The 15,435-nt window shown below is 38.4% G+C and overlaps 1 protein-coding gene and 1 pseudogene across 4 annotated transcripts in view; both read left to right on the forward strand.

The window, feature by feature from the left end:
- PAN3 (poly(A) specific ribonuclease subunit PAN3) overlaps positions 1 to 15,435 on the forward strand; it is a 157,124-nt gene that overhangs the window by 64,356 nt on the left and 77,333 nt on the right. The gene's annotated exons all lie outside the window — the stretch shown is intronic.
- Positions 9,182 to 14,652, forward strand: LOC103249074 (elongation factor 1-alpha 1 pseudogene; annotated as a pseudogene).

Below are 15,435 nucleotides of genomic sequence, written 5' to 3' on the forward strand. Positions count from 1 at the left end.
TCCGCCTGCCTCAGCCTCCCAAAGTGCTGGGATGACAGGCGTGAGTGACCACGCCTGACCAGCTTCTCTGTTTTATATTTTTTTCATCATCTCAGCCCAGACGCCAAGCAGATGGTGAATGGAAGATCACCTGAGACACCACATGAAAAACACTTCGTTTCACCTAAGTGCAAATTCACTTCGATCTTTCCTTTAGTCTTTGCCTAGGATGTTTACCCGTCACTGGATGATTACTCATCACTTTACCTGGCCAATCTGTATGTGAATTCAAGATTTTTTATTTGTTCTATGACCACATAGTTCAAATGCCATGCTTGGGGTTGAAATATTTTATAACCTGTCCTACAGAATTGTTGTGAGGATTCAAATTTCCAAGCACATAATAGATACTAAATAAATGTCCATTGTCCAGTTTTACCTTCTCACCTTATCTCCTAAAGTTGGTATTTGTTTATGTTTATTTAGAGTGCAGCCTGCAGTTATATTCGTATGTGCTTAAATCATGGTATGTGTAGAATGGGGCAGTGACACTTGCTCTCCTTTAAGGGCTCACATTTAAATGCTAACTCACTTGAATGTTTTGAAAAATAAATGCTTTTTTTTGAAGGGACAACTTTAAAAAAAATGTGTTTTTTCCTGTGATTTTACATTTCAACCTGAATGAAAGAGTCTGGGAAATGGATGATTTTGTAAATGTCTCATAGTATTGCAGGTTAAGTGACATGTTAAATAAAATCACGCTAATTTTGTCTCAGACTTTTAAAAATTGTGTGGTTGCGAATCATAAATTATGATGTTACTGTTGTTTTAGCTTATTCCATGAAGTAATACAATTGAATAAGAACTGTTGGACTGTGGATGTGTTAGGGGATCCATTTGATTTCATTGTCTCCTTGTCAGCATCTCTTTTGATGCTACTTTTTTCCCCTTGTGTGATTAAATGGCATTTCTTGTAAGAAGTATGTAATTATAAGAATGCGCACATTAAAATCTCTTGGCCTATAAATTCTCATGTGAATTCTAGTTGCTTGTTACTGCTTCTTTTAAGATCTCGGGGGCGGGGGGTGGTTTGGAAACTCACTAGATTTACTTCCGTCTTTACTCACTGGGTTTTGGTATTACTTCAGGTGATTTGTAACCTCTTAGGCCCCAGGAAATGGGATAATGTAGGCTTTTGATTCAATGGATTGGACTTTGTAAAGGTGAAGCTTCAAGCTATCTACATAGGGTGCCTGGGGACTTTGAAGAGTTACAGAGCTATGGTGCAGCTGCAGTGGCCTTTCTATAAATGTATTACTTTCTGTACACCCATCTTACCCTGGACCTCCTCTTCTCTCTAGCTGATACTCTAAATCTTTAATATTCTCAGACCTACTCAACCCTTACTCTATCACTTTAGGGTAATGACTTTGTGTTCTTCAGAGAAGGGAGAATAAAGGTCATTAGGAATTCATTGTGGTTCTGTCTACTGTGACAAAGTTTAAAAATTTTAAAAAGAATGAAGTATGGGCTGGATGTGATAACTTATTCTTTTTTTTTTTTTCCTTTTTTCTTTTTTTTTTTTTGAGATGGAGTCTCACTCTGTCACCCAGGCTGGAGTGCAATGGCGCGATCTCGGCTCACTGCAAACTCCACCTCCTGGGTCCACGCCATTCTTCTGCCTCAGCCTTCCAAGTAGCTGGGACTATAGGCGCCCACCACCACGCCCGGCTAATTTTGTTTTTGTATTTTTAGTAGAGATGGGATTTCACCATGTTAGCCAGTATGGTCTCGATCTCCTGACCTCGTGATCTGCCCACCTTGGCCTCCCAAAGTGCTGGCATTGCAGGAGTGAGCCACCGTGCCTGGCCTTTGATAACTCATTCTTGTAATCCCAGCACTGGCAGGCTGAGACAGGAGGATTTACGTGAGCCCAGAAGTTTGAGACCAACCTGGGCAACATAGTGAGACCCCTGTTTCTACAAAAGAAAATATAATAATTAGCTGGGTGTGGTGACATGTGCTTGTAGTCTCAGCTATTCAGGAGGCAGAGGCAAGAGAATCCTATGAATTTGAGGCTGCAGTGAGCTGTGATTGCACTGTTGCACTCCAGTCTGGGTAACAGAGCAAGACCCTCTTAAAAACGAAAACAAAAAAAACCCTGTTTCTAAAAAAGAAAAAAAAAAAAAAAGAAAGAATTGCCTGATGTATCAGCTTTCTGCCTATCTACATTTTCATTAATATTCTTATTTTTCCTCCTGTGTCAGACAAATGGTGTTTGTTATATGCTGAAAGCCATCTTTATTTTTTCCAGCAACTTGTTCTTTCATGTGTCTCTTTTTCAATACAGTCTATTTCTCTATGTTGGTTACATACTCTTAACTTATAAACATTCCATGTTTAAATCTTTTCTGACACTTGATGAACCCCAGAACAAAGAATGCTACATGAGGAAAAGGTTCTTTGGTTAGTACATTTGGAAAACTCTGGGATACAATTTGGGAAATGGTTTCTATTATTGTGGTGGCTACTTTTTCACCTTTTGTTCATCACTTAATTCCCAGTATTTTCCCTTTCCTTTTCACCATTCTATTGAAACGGTTTTTTTTTTTTTTTTTGAGATGGAGTTTCGCATTGTATTACTCAGGCTGGAGTGCAGTGGTGCGATCTTGGCTTACTGCATAGTCTGCCTGCCAGGTTCAAGCAATTCTCCTATCTCAGTCTCCCGAGTAGAGTAGCTGGGACTACAGGCTGTGCCACCACACCCGGCTAATTTTGTATATTTAGTAGAGATAGGGTTTTGCCATGTTGTCCAGGCTGGTTCGAACTCCTGACCTCAGGTGATCCACCTGCCTCAGCCACCCAAAGTACTGGGATTACAGGCATGAGCCACCGTGCCCAGCCTCTAACTTGCAAAATTAATGGCATTCCTCTTACTCGCCCTCTGCTACAATTGAGAGTTGATGATTCCTCTTTTTTTGAAACTTACTCTCTTAGCTCTTAGATTGTTATTAGTGGTTTTTTGTTTGTTTTAAGACTTCTTGGCCTTTGTCCTGCCCTCAGGAACTCTCCCAAGCTCTGTCATTGACTCTTTTTTATTTTACCCTTCATAGTGCTCTTTTGTAATCTCACATGTCTTCAATACTTCAGCTCCTCCCTAGTCACATTTGACTCCTGGATACCTTTTTCCCCTCCTAGTCCTCTGCGCTCATTCTATTATATTTCTGGTTTCTTCTGAGCATCTTCATCTCTATGACATAGGACTTAAAACTCAGCCTGTCTTCCTCCCCCTCTCACAGAGGCAGGGCGGGTTCCTGTAAAAAATAAAAATAAATGAATAAAAAATAAAATGAACACCATATATTTTCCTTCAAACCTGTTTTTCATTGACACACATCTGTAGGCATTCACTTATTCACAACTATATGCCACTGTATATCTTGGTTATTGATCTCATTCAGTGTCTAACTTGTGAGCTCTTTTTGACACCTCAGTTCCTTACCTGCCATATCCTTCAGCTACTAAATTCTGTTGCTGGTTTGAAATTATTTTTACTCTGTTAACTGAGTTATAATGTAGGGTACCCCTTTAATTCTTGCTTGGATTATTATATTGTGGTCTGTTAGCTGGTTTCCTGCTTCTAGTCGTCTTTTTTTTTTTTTTTTTTTTTTCAGACGGAGTCTTGCTCTGTCACCCGGGCTGGAGTGCAGTGGCCGGATCTCAGCTCACTGCAAGCTCCGCCTCCCGGGTTTACGCCATTCTCCTGCCTCAGCCTCCCGAGTAGCGGGGACTACAGGCGCCCGCCACCTCGCCCGGCTAGTTTTTTGTGTTTTTAGTAGAGACGGGGTTTCACTGTGTTAGCCAGGATGGTCTCGATCTCCTGACCTCGTGATCCGCCCGTCTCGGCCTCCCAAAGTGCTGGGATTACAGGCTTGAGCCACCGCGCCCGGCCTCTAGTCGTCTTTTTCAAGCAACTACCTGATTGTCTGATTTTGCCTCTCGTGCTTGTCATTGAGGGGGAAAAAAGGTCAAAATCCCTTACGAAGGCATCCAAGCTGCCTCTTGCTCTTGTTCCTGTTTATTGCTGCATGCCTACAGAACTGTTTGCAGCACCATGCAAGTACCACGAAGAGTTCCATGTTCTTCTTGCTTCTCCTATGACTATTCTCTTTGAACATTCACCTTGCTTGATGTACCCTTTCTTCTGTCTTGACTTAGACTTGTCTTTTAAGATTCAATTCATGCATATGGTCTTATGGCCTAATTAGACAGCATTAGGTGTTTGCTCCCTTTGTCCTAGCACTTACCAGATTCTAATTATTCATTTATAGAACTCATCACATAAGCTAATATCATATACTGATATGGCACATTGTAGATAATATATATCTTTTGATACATGGATGTTCAGAGTTCTTGAGAGTGTGGAATTGGGTTCAGGATACATTGTATACCTGTGAAATGTCAGCCTGTGAACTTGTAGAACACAGTGTCTATGTTTTATGTCTTTCTTTCTCACAGTGCCTAGCACAGTGCCTTGCACAGTGTCTTTTATATATTAGGTATTCAAATAATTGAATGGATGGACCTGGATTATTGATTAGTTGGATGATTATTTGGCCTAATATGTTCCTGAAATGTAATACTTTACGTATTTTCATAAATTTTCCCTCGGTACAGTTTCATGAAATAAACTATCAATGTGGAAAACATTTGAAAATCTTAATATATGTTAAATTTTATGATTAAATATGGCAGGATTCTTTGTTAGGAAGAATACATCTAAGTATTACAAATTACTGTGGAATGTGACAAATAGGTTTTACTGTTATATGGCTATGGATAGAAGATATGCATAAGTATAGAAATAATTGTAGCTGTGTAAAGTAGTTCTTGCCTCTTTGGAATGTTGTGATAGTCTCACTTTCCTGTACGACTTATTCACTGACCTAAGTAAACATTTTTGCTCCTTTTAGGGACCGTAATAGAATAAACTAGGTGGTATGCCCTGTGATTATTAATGATTATTGTTACTGGAGCACTGTGACATGTAAATAACTTCAGATTCTTTTAAGTACAGGTTCAGTATCCCTTATCCAAAATACTTGGGACTATAAGTGTTTCAGAATTTTTTTTTTTTTTTTTTTTTTTTTTTGTGGTATATTTGGATCTATTTATTGGTTAAGCATCTTAAACCTGAAGACCTGGCCTGAAATACTGCAGTGAACATTTACTTTGAGCATCATGTTCGAGCTCAAAAGTTTCAGATTTTGGAGCATTTAGGATTTCAGATTTTCTGATTAGGGATACCTAGTTTGTAGCAGATGCACACACCAGATTTTATTTTTAAATGTCTTCTATTCTTTGGATACAGGTTTTCCTTTTTATATGCATTGACTTTTTTGGTCTGAATTTAAATGTTGTATAATCCATGTGAATTCTTACGATAATTCCATCCAGCGATGATACGCAAATGAAAAAGGGAATGGTGTAAGTGGTTTTATGATTTGGAAATCTTGAACTTTCTTAGAAGTTTTTTGTAAAAATTATACAGTGGTCTTCTGTACTCTGCGGGACTGGTTCTAGCAACAACCTCCCTACCACCTGCAGATACCAAAATACTGGGGTGCTTAAGGCATATTTGCATATAGCCTATGTGCATTCTTCAGAATAGCTATTACAATGTAAATGTTATGTAAATAGTTGCTGTACTGTGTTGTTTTTATTTTTTAAATTGTTGTTGGTTTTTTTTACCCCAAATATTTTTTATCTGTGGTTGGTGGAATCTGCAGATTCAGAACCCATGAATATGGAGTGCTGACTGTATATACTACTGAAAAAAATCACATACTATAGATGAGTACAAAGAAGGAGGCAAAAATGTCCTTAGCCAGGTGACCACCCACAGATAACATGTGTGATACATTTCAGTGACCATCTTTAGCACGTTTTTACACACCTGCATGCACACGCATTCCCCCATTCCCTCTCAGGCATAAGGAAGCTACTTTACATAAATAGCAGTTTAGTTTCATTGCTGTTCTCTAGCTTATCTTTTATTTTTACTGAATCAGTAGTATAGGTGGCTCTTTTCATGTTTAATAAAAATATATCGACTCACAGTTTTTAATAGTTACACATTATGATATGTTCCACAGTCCACGTAACCAAATCCCTACTGGTAGCTATTTTACTTATTTCTTTCTAAAAAATATTATAATAAAAAATGCTGTGCTAACCTTAATCTTATCTACATGTGTCATTTTTCTCCTTAGCTTTAATTCTTAGATGTAGGTTTGCTAGATCAGGGGCATGCTTATTCTTTGCTTATTCTCCCCTCTCCTCCCTTTTTTCTCCTTCCTTCCTGCCTGCCTTTCTTTTTCTTTTCCCCTTCTCCTTCTCCTTCCCTTTTCCTTCCCTTTTTCCTTTCTCCTTTTACCACTCTGGAGTGTAGTGGCATGATCACAACTCACTGCAGCCTTGATCTGGGCTCAAGTCATCCTGTTTCAGTCTCCAGAGTAGCTGGGACTACAGATGTGTGCTATCATGCATGGCTAAATGTTGTTAACTTTTAGTAGAGATGGGGGTCTTGCTGTGTTGCCCAGGCTGGTCTTGAACTCCTGAGCTCAAGTGATCCTCCACCCTTGGCCTCCTAAAGTAGTAGGTTGACAGGTGTGAGCCACTGCATGGCCTTATTTTTCATTTTGATAATATTATCAAACTGTTCTCATAAAAGGTACACCAGGAGATTGTTAGAAATGTTTATAGTATTATCCATTTCTGGTAAACTTTGTAAAGGATGAGCTAACAACTGTCTTTGGAAATTTACGTGTCTATAGTTTCAAGCTGTTACGTACAGAGAATTGCTTTATGCTGAGATCATAAAAACTTTTGTTTTCATCTCATTATAATGTAAAGCTTATTACTAATTGATCTTCATTTGCCAGATTCCAACATACACATGCTACTTTCCTTTTAAGATTGTCGAGTTATAAATTGGAGAACTTTTGTTTAGAAGAACACTAATGTGACTCTTTTGGAAATATTGGTAATTAGCTTTCTTCTGCTGTCTCCACCAATTTTATCTGATTTAGAAAATTATATTTCCTTTATTGAGATGCTTAAATCAGAGGGCCTAGTTTGCTTCAGAAAGTTTATAAACTATATTATTAGACTAATTTTACAATAGTCATTGTATTTAGGTGTCACTTTTAACTTTTTTTTTTTTAAGATTAAACTTCACAGGTTTTAAATAGGTCAGTTTCTTACTAACCCAGAAGTTGAGTATATTTTGATAATAAATTTTAAATTGGCCATATTTGTATGTGCTTGAAATAAGTGGAAATAACAATTCATTAAATAACAACAACAACAAAAACCTTATGTGAACTTGGGGATTCTTGTTAACCATCTGACTTCACCTTTCCATCTCCCTCTGTTCCTCTTTATCCTGTGTTGTTTATTAACACTGAAGACTAGTAAAATTAGGTCTCAGTTGGGCTGCTCTTTATGTCCACGAATCTCATCTTTATTTTTTTTTGAGACAAGGTCTTACTCTGTCACGCAGGCTGAAGGGTGTTGGTGTAGAGATGGCTCACTGCAGCCTTCACCTCCTGGGCTCAAGAAATTCTCCTGAATAGCTGGGACCACAGGTGGATACCACCACACCTGGCTAATGAAAAAAATTTTATTTTATTTTATTTATTTATTTATTTATTTATTTATTTATTTATTTATTTATTTATTTATTTTGGTGGAGAGAGTGTCTCTTGTTGCCCAGGCTGGTCTCAGACTCTTGGCCTTGAGCAGTCCTCCCGCCTTGGCCTCCCAAAGTTGTAGGATTAGAGGTGTGAGCAGCTGTGCCTGTCTGGGTCTCATCTTTTTATGTCTTTTTAGATCACTTTAACAAGGCAAAAAAAATTCCGTAGGCCTATCTTTCTCTCTCATTATTGGTACCCTCTCTTTTGCTTTTCCAAATAATTCACTACTCATTGCTATTGCCAAGTGGCATGTTGTCCCAGTGGCATGGGTAGACATAATTGTATTGGAGAAATATTTATGTAAAATAGACCCTCTGACTTGTTGCTTCAAAAATGTGGGCATTATCAAAAGGACAGTTAGTTGAACTGTGCGTGTGACATAATTTGTCTTTTTAGGAAAGAGATTATAAGGAAAGCACAACAAAACTTGAAAAACCAACTTTATAAGAAAGTAGACTGAATTGCTCACAAGTTATTTGAAATGGTACTTGTAGCTTGCCTCTCTACTACTGGATGTTTAACCAAAAACAGTTAGCTAAATTTTATATATTGATAACTCAAAGTCAGGGAATTCCTTAATGTTTTCAAAACATTACCACTAAGTTCTGGCCAAGGTGAAAGAACAGGGATTAGACTTACTCTCTCTTCAGAAGGAGCTAACAAGCTGAGCAAGACATATGTAACAACAGTTTTCAAGACATTAGATATCAGACAGTGAAGGACAGTGATCCCCGGGAGATGGAAAACAAATGAGGTGAACCTTGTGATTAAACCAGCTTACTACCTTGGGAGAGTTTCCCAACCTTGTACAGAAAGGGGGACATCAGGTGGAGCCTGCTGATGTGTCTGAATTGAGGAGACCAAACTGGAAGTCCACAGTGGCCAAGGTGGCAATAGTGTACAAGAAAACATACTGAAGAGGAGAGAGCTCACATACAGAGAGAACTCTGGCAATTTGCTAAGGGATCCCTCTTGAATCTTTAGCTGATGTGAATTCAGGATGTGAATGAAGAGGCTACCAGAGCTGGAAAAAGAAGTTGCCAAGAAGATCACAGTCAACCATTCTCAGATCTGTACATGACCCGGAGTAGTTCCTGTTCTCACCAGCCAACATGGAAAACTTCATAACTCATGAAGCACCAAGTAAGGCTAATTGGAAGGCATTTGCCTCAGTAGTGGGGTCAAATTAGCCTTAGAATAAATTCTTCCCTGGTTCCTCCTAACAAAACTTAAAAGCAAGACCTGGAAGAATCAAACTAATTTTTAAGCAGTTTAACTACAACAAAGAGCAAAGGTCAAGATTTGCAGGAATACAAAAATATCCCGCACCCAGCAGATAAAAGTCACATTATTATTATTATTATTATTATTATTTTTTTTTTTTTTTTTTTTTGAGAAGGAGTCTCACTCTGCCGCCCAGGCTGGAGTGCAGTGGCCGGATCTCAGCTCACTGCAAGCTCCGCCTCCCGGGTTCACGCCATTCTCCTGCCTCAGCCTCCCGAGTAGCTGGGACTACAGGCGCCCACCACCGCGCCCGGCTAATTTTTTGTATTTTTTTTAGTAGAGACGGGGTTTCACCGTGATAGCCAGGATGGTCTCGATCTCCTGACCTTGTGATCCGCCCGTCTCGGCCTCCCAAAGTGCTGGGATTACAGGCTTGAGCCACCGCGCCCGGCCAAAAGTCACATTATTTACCATGTAATTAAAAGTTACCAAACAGGCAAAGAAGGAAAGTAAGACCCATAAAGAAAAGAAAATATAATCATTCAAAACTGATGCAGAAATGCTTCAGAGATAGTTATATAAGAACATCAACAATAATTATTATAACTATTTCATATGTTGAGGAAGCTTAGAGGAAAGATTAAACATGTTAGTACAGGAATGAAACATATTTACATATATGAGAAATCCAAATCAGACTTCGAAAGTTTAAAGCTATAGTGTCTGAATTGAAAAATATGTTGGATGGGATTAATGGCAGTAGAACTTGCAGAACTGTTTAGTGAACTTGAAGGCATAGCAATAGAAACTGCCCCAAAAAACCACATGTAGAGAAAATGTGAGCCATGGGATAACATCAAGTGACCTAATATCTGAATAATTGGAGTTCCTGATGGGGCTGGTGGGATGTACAGAAAAAGTATTTTAAGAAATATTGGGCAACATTTTCCAAACTTGATGAAGCTGTAAACCCACAGACTCAAGGTGTCCAGTGAATCACAGGCAAAATAAACATGAAGAAAATTACACCAAGGTGCATCAAAGAAGCAGCCATGCCAAAAAACAAAACCATTTTTGCGGAACAGCTATACCATTGGCTTTCCATATCCATGGGTTCTACATTCTTGGATTCAACCAATCATGGACGGGAAAAAAAACAAACCTAAACACACAAAAAAAATCATACAACAATAAAAATAATACAAATAATAAATACCATGTAACATATAGCATTTGTATTTCATTAGGTGTAAGTAATCTAGAGATGATTTAAGGTATATAGGAGTGTACACCTATGTGCATAGACTACATATAACTATTAGGCATTTAATATGAGGAACTTGATTACCTGTGGTTTTTGGTATCTGGAGGGACTGGAGGAGGGTCCTGGAACCAATCTCCTGCAGATGCTAAGAAACAACAGTACTGATAGCTGATTTCTCACTAGAAGTAACACAAATCGTAGACAGTATAACAGTGTCTTTAAAATACAGGAAGGAAAAAAAAGTGTCACCCTAGAATTCCGTACTTGGAAAAATATCCTGCAAAAATGCAGTCAAATTGAGTGCATTTTTGCACTCAAAAACTGGTAAAATTCGAACAAGGTGGTCAGTTTAGCTAAAATTATTGCACCAGTGTTTATGGTTTTGAAAACGTACTATGGTTATGTAAGATGTTACCTATCATGAAACGAGGTGAAAGGTAACATTTCTTATGAGTTTTACACTGTGTCAAAAGATTATTATTTTTTTTTTAAAAAAGCAAAAAAAATGGGGGGGTGGTGGGGGAGGACTTCAATCCAGACTATTTGGTGAATTCTCACAACTTTATAATAGAAAATTTCAAAACTCAATAAAAATAGTCAAAAAATGTGAACACTTCAAAGAAGATATAAAATGACAAATAAGTTATTTGGGAAATGCTAATTAAAACCACAATGAGATACCACTACACACCTATTAGAATGTCTAAAATGAAAAAGACTAACCAAAGCATGTATTCCTGAGGACATAGTGCAACTTGATCTCTTATACAGTGCTGGTGGACATAATAAAATAATACAGCTAGCCTGGAGGATCGCTTGAGCAGCTGTAGTGAGCAGTGATCTTTCCAGTGCACTCCAGCCTGGGTGACAAAGCAATAACCTGTCTCCAAAAGAAAAAAAATAAAAAATCACAACTACTTTGGAAAACAGTTTACTAACTTAAAAATGTTATATATACATACGTATTACATGCCCAAATCGTTCACTGGTACGTTTTTAACCAAGAATAACGAAATGTGTATTTGTATACAAATGAAACATGTATTTGTGTACAAAGGCTTGTGTACAGATCTTCACAGCAGCTTTGTTTGTAATAGCCAAAACCTGGAAACAATCTCAGTATCTAATGGATGAAAGGATAAACGAATTATAGTATATTGATAATGTTGAATACTCGTAAGCGATACAAATGAAGTATTGATAGATGCAGTGACATGGGTGAATCTTTATGCTGAGTGAAAGAAGCCAATCAGCTTTTTTGCAACAGGTTTGCCACCAGAACACAGGTGTCGTGAAAACTACCCCTAAAAGCCAAAACGGGAAGAGACTTTTATCAACATTGTCTTCATTGGACACATAGATTCAAGGCAAGTCCACCACTGCTGGCCATCTGATCTACAAATGTGGTGGAATTAACAAAAGAATCATTGAAAAATTGGAAAAGGAGGCTGCTGAGATGGGAAAGGGCTCCTTCAAGTATTCCTGGGTCTTGGATAAACTGAAAGCTGAGCATGAACGTGATCTCACTATTGATATCTCCCTGTAGAAATTTGAGACCAACAAATTCTATCATTGATGCCCCCGGACACAGAGACTTCATCAAAAACGTGATTCCTGGGACATCTCAGGCTGACTGTGCTGTACTGATTATTGCTGCTGGTGTTGGTGAAATTGAAGCTAGTATCTCCAAGAATGGGCAGGCTGGTGACCATGCCCTTCTGGCTTACACACTGGGTATGAAACAACTAATTGTTGGTGTTAACAAAATGGATTCCACTGAGCCACCTTAAAGCCAGAAGAGAGATGAGGAAATCATTAAGGAAGTCAGCACTTACATTAAGAAAATTGGCTACAATCCTGACACAGTAGCATTTGTGCCAGTTGCTGGCTGGAATGGTGACAGCATGCTGGAGCCAAGTGCTGACATGCCTTGGTTCAAATGGAAGGTCACCCGTAAAGATGGCAGTGCCAGTGGAACCATACTGCTTGAGGGTCTGGACTGCATCCTTCCACTAGCTTGTCCAACTGACGTGTCCTTGCGCCTGCCTCTCCAGGATGTCTACAAAACTGGTGGTATTGGTACTGTGTCTGTGGGCCGAGTGGAGATTGGTGTTCTCAAACCCATTGTGGTGGTCACCTTTGCTCCAGTCAGCGTTACAACTGAAGTCTGTTGAAATGCACCGTGGAGCTTTGAGTGAAGCTCCTGTTGGAGACATTATGGGCTTCAATGTTAAGAATGTGTCAATCCAAGATGTTTGTTGTGGCAGTGTTGCTGCTGGCAGCAAAAATGACCCACAAATGAAGGCAATTGACCTTACTGCTCAGTCGATTATTCTGAACCATCCAGGCTAAATCAGTGTTGGCTATGCCCTTGTACTGAATTGCCACACAGCTCAGGTTGCATGCAGGTTTACTGAGCTGGAGGTAAAGATTGATTGCCATTCTGGTAAGAAGCTGGAAGAAGGCCCTAAATTCTTGAAGTCTGGTGATGCTGCCATTGTTGATATGGTTCCTGGCAAACCCATGTGTGTTGAGAACTTCTCAGACCATCCTCCTCTGAGTCGTTTTGCTGTTGGAGGTGTGAGACAGACAGTTGCTGTGGGTGTCATCAAAGCAGTGGACAAGAAGGCTGTGGGAGCTGGCAAGGTCACCAAGTTTGCCCAGAAATCTCAGAAGGCTAAATGAGTATTATCCCTAATACCTGCCACTCTAGTCTTAATCAGTGGTGGAAGAATGGTCTCAGGACTGTTAGTTTCAATTGGCCATTTAAGTTTAATTGTAAAAGACTGGTTAAAGATAACAGTGCATCTTAAAACCTTCAGAAGGAAAGGAGAATGTTTTGTGAACTAATTCATTTTTGTTTTTTTCTTTTCTTTCTTTTTTTTTTTTTTTTGCATGTGGTTAAGTTACTAGTTTTTTAAATCAGTACATTTTAATGGAAACAACTTGACCGAAATTCTGTCACAGAATTTTGAGACCCATTAAAACAAAGTTCAGCGAGAAAAAAACAAGCCAGGTAAAAAACACATATATATGTATGACCCATTTATGTGAAAAATTTTTAAATGCAGACTAATTCATAGTGACAGAAAGCTCATCAGTGGTTTCCTGGAGACTTGGGAACAGAGAGCAGAGAGGGGTGGAAAGGGGGGAGGGGTTTAGAAGAGGCCTGTGCAGACTTTAGTATGATGTATATAGTCATTATGTTGATTTGGGTAATGGTTTCAAGGTTGTATACCTGTGTCAGGAGTTGCCAAAGTTTTAAGTATGTACAGCGTATTACATGTCAATCATATCTTAAATAAAAGAAAAAGTCACCAGGTTAGGTTTTCATTCAGAGGATAGAATGATTACTGATACCAATTTACAAAGCCTTTAAGACAGGTAAAGCAAGCTGAGCTCTTTAAGGAGCTGTCCAATAGTTTTATGAGTTTGCTATGTGATTAAAATAACCCTGACCAGTATTCAGGAATATTAGTAGTTTCTGAGTTATTCATCCCATCATTGTATGACAACTATTTTTTTCTTATAGGCCTTTTTGAGCCATATATGCAATGTAATGTTACATATCTTATGTTCTGTTATTATTCAACAGAAACTTCTTGTCTTTCCATCTAATTTAAAAAAAGAAAAAGTTTAGGCCAGGTGTGGTGGCTCACGCCTCTAATCCCAGCACTTTGGGAGGCTGAGGTGGGTGGATCTCTTGAGCCCAAGAGTTCGAGACCAGCCCAGCCAACATGGTGAAACCCCATCTCCACTAAAAACACAAAAATTAGCCAGGCGCTGTGGTGGGCGCCTGTAATCCCAGCTACTCTGGAGGCCGAGGCAGGAGAATCGCTTGAACCTGGGGGGCAGAAGTTGCAGTGAGCCGAGATCATGCCACTGCACTCCAGCCTGGGTGACAGAGTAAAACTCTGTCTCAAAAAAAAAAAAAATAATAATAATTACAATAACATTTAAGTTAACGGTCAGGATTCTTGATTAATTATATGTGGGTCTAGATGGTAGCGGTAGGGATCATTTTCGAAAGTTGGGGGATGATGTCATTTTGGAGAACTCCCTATATGAGAAGCACTTGGTTGTTTTTGACATGAAAACTGGGGGGCAGGCCGGGCACAGTGGCTTACACTTGTAATCTCAGCACTTTGGGAGGCTGAGGTGGGCAGATCACTTGGGGCCAGGAGTTTGAGACCAGCTTGGCCAACATGATGAAACACCGCCTCTACCAAAAATACAAAAATTAGCCAGGCTTGGTGACGCACACCTGTAATCCCAGCTACTAGGGTGACTGAGGCAGGAGAATCACTTGAACCTGGGAGGTGGAGGTTGCAGTGAGCCAAGATTGTGCCACTGCACTCCAGCCTGGCGATAAAGTGAGACTCCATGTCAAAAAAAAAAAAAAAAAGAAAATTGTGGGGTAAATTTGAGTGTATGAGAATCTAAGACTGTTGAATGAACATTAATTTTTTAAAATGTCCACTTAGAACTATTTAAAGTATAAATGTAAATTAGGGTTTTAATTATGAATATAAATGACTGCATATCTGTATATTTACAGAAACCAAAAATTTAATATTATATCTATGTCTTTAGGAAAGGATTATTCAAACATAGGGCAGGGATAGTAAAACTTCAATGTTTTTATTTCTATTTTTCTTATTTATGCCAAACTCCTTATTGTTGTTGAAGTTAGTCAAATAATTTATATAACTCAAGTCCTTATGTCTTCTAATCCTAGATAAAACCTTTGCCTCCTAAACCTGAAAAAAATAGTTTCTTTTTTGAACAGGTATTTCATTTTAATGTGATACTTGTTTTAGTTACCTGTTTAGCCTTATCTTTCAAAAAATTATTCTTAACATGTTAAAAATATATACCTATGCTATTTTTAATAGATTTTATAGTTTTAAAAAAAGATTTATATTTTAAACCAGTAATATTAAAGAAGTTTTAAGAATGTATCTTTATTGTTGCATCTTATTTTAAAAATTTTTATCATGAAAAAATATTCTAGGTAAGGTCTTAATTTCTGATTTGTACTTTAAATGTATCCGATCATTCTCTGATCTGGCTACAGTTAATTTATATTATCAAAGATTTTTTGTGTGTGCCGTTGTACCTGAATCTTACATAATTATTTTTCTGCCATTTAAATTATTTTATCTTTAATCTCAAGTGCTCACAGTTGAACAAAACAAACTCTCAAAC

Source organism: Chlorocebus sabaeus, chromosome 3 (genome assembly GCF_047675955.1).
Source record: "Chlorocebus sabaeus isolate Y175 chromosome 3, mChlSab1.0.hap1, whole genome shotgun sequence".
Taxonomy (NCBI): domain Eukaryota; kingdom Metazoa; phylum Chordata; class Mammalia; order Primates; family Cercopithecidae; genus Chlorocebus; species Chlorocebus sabaeus.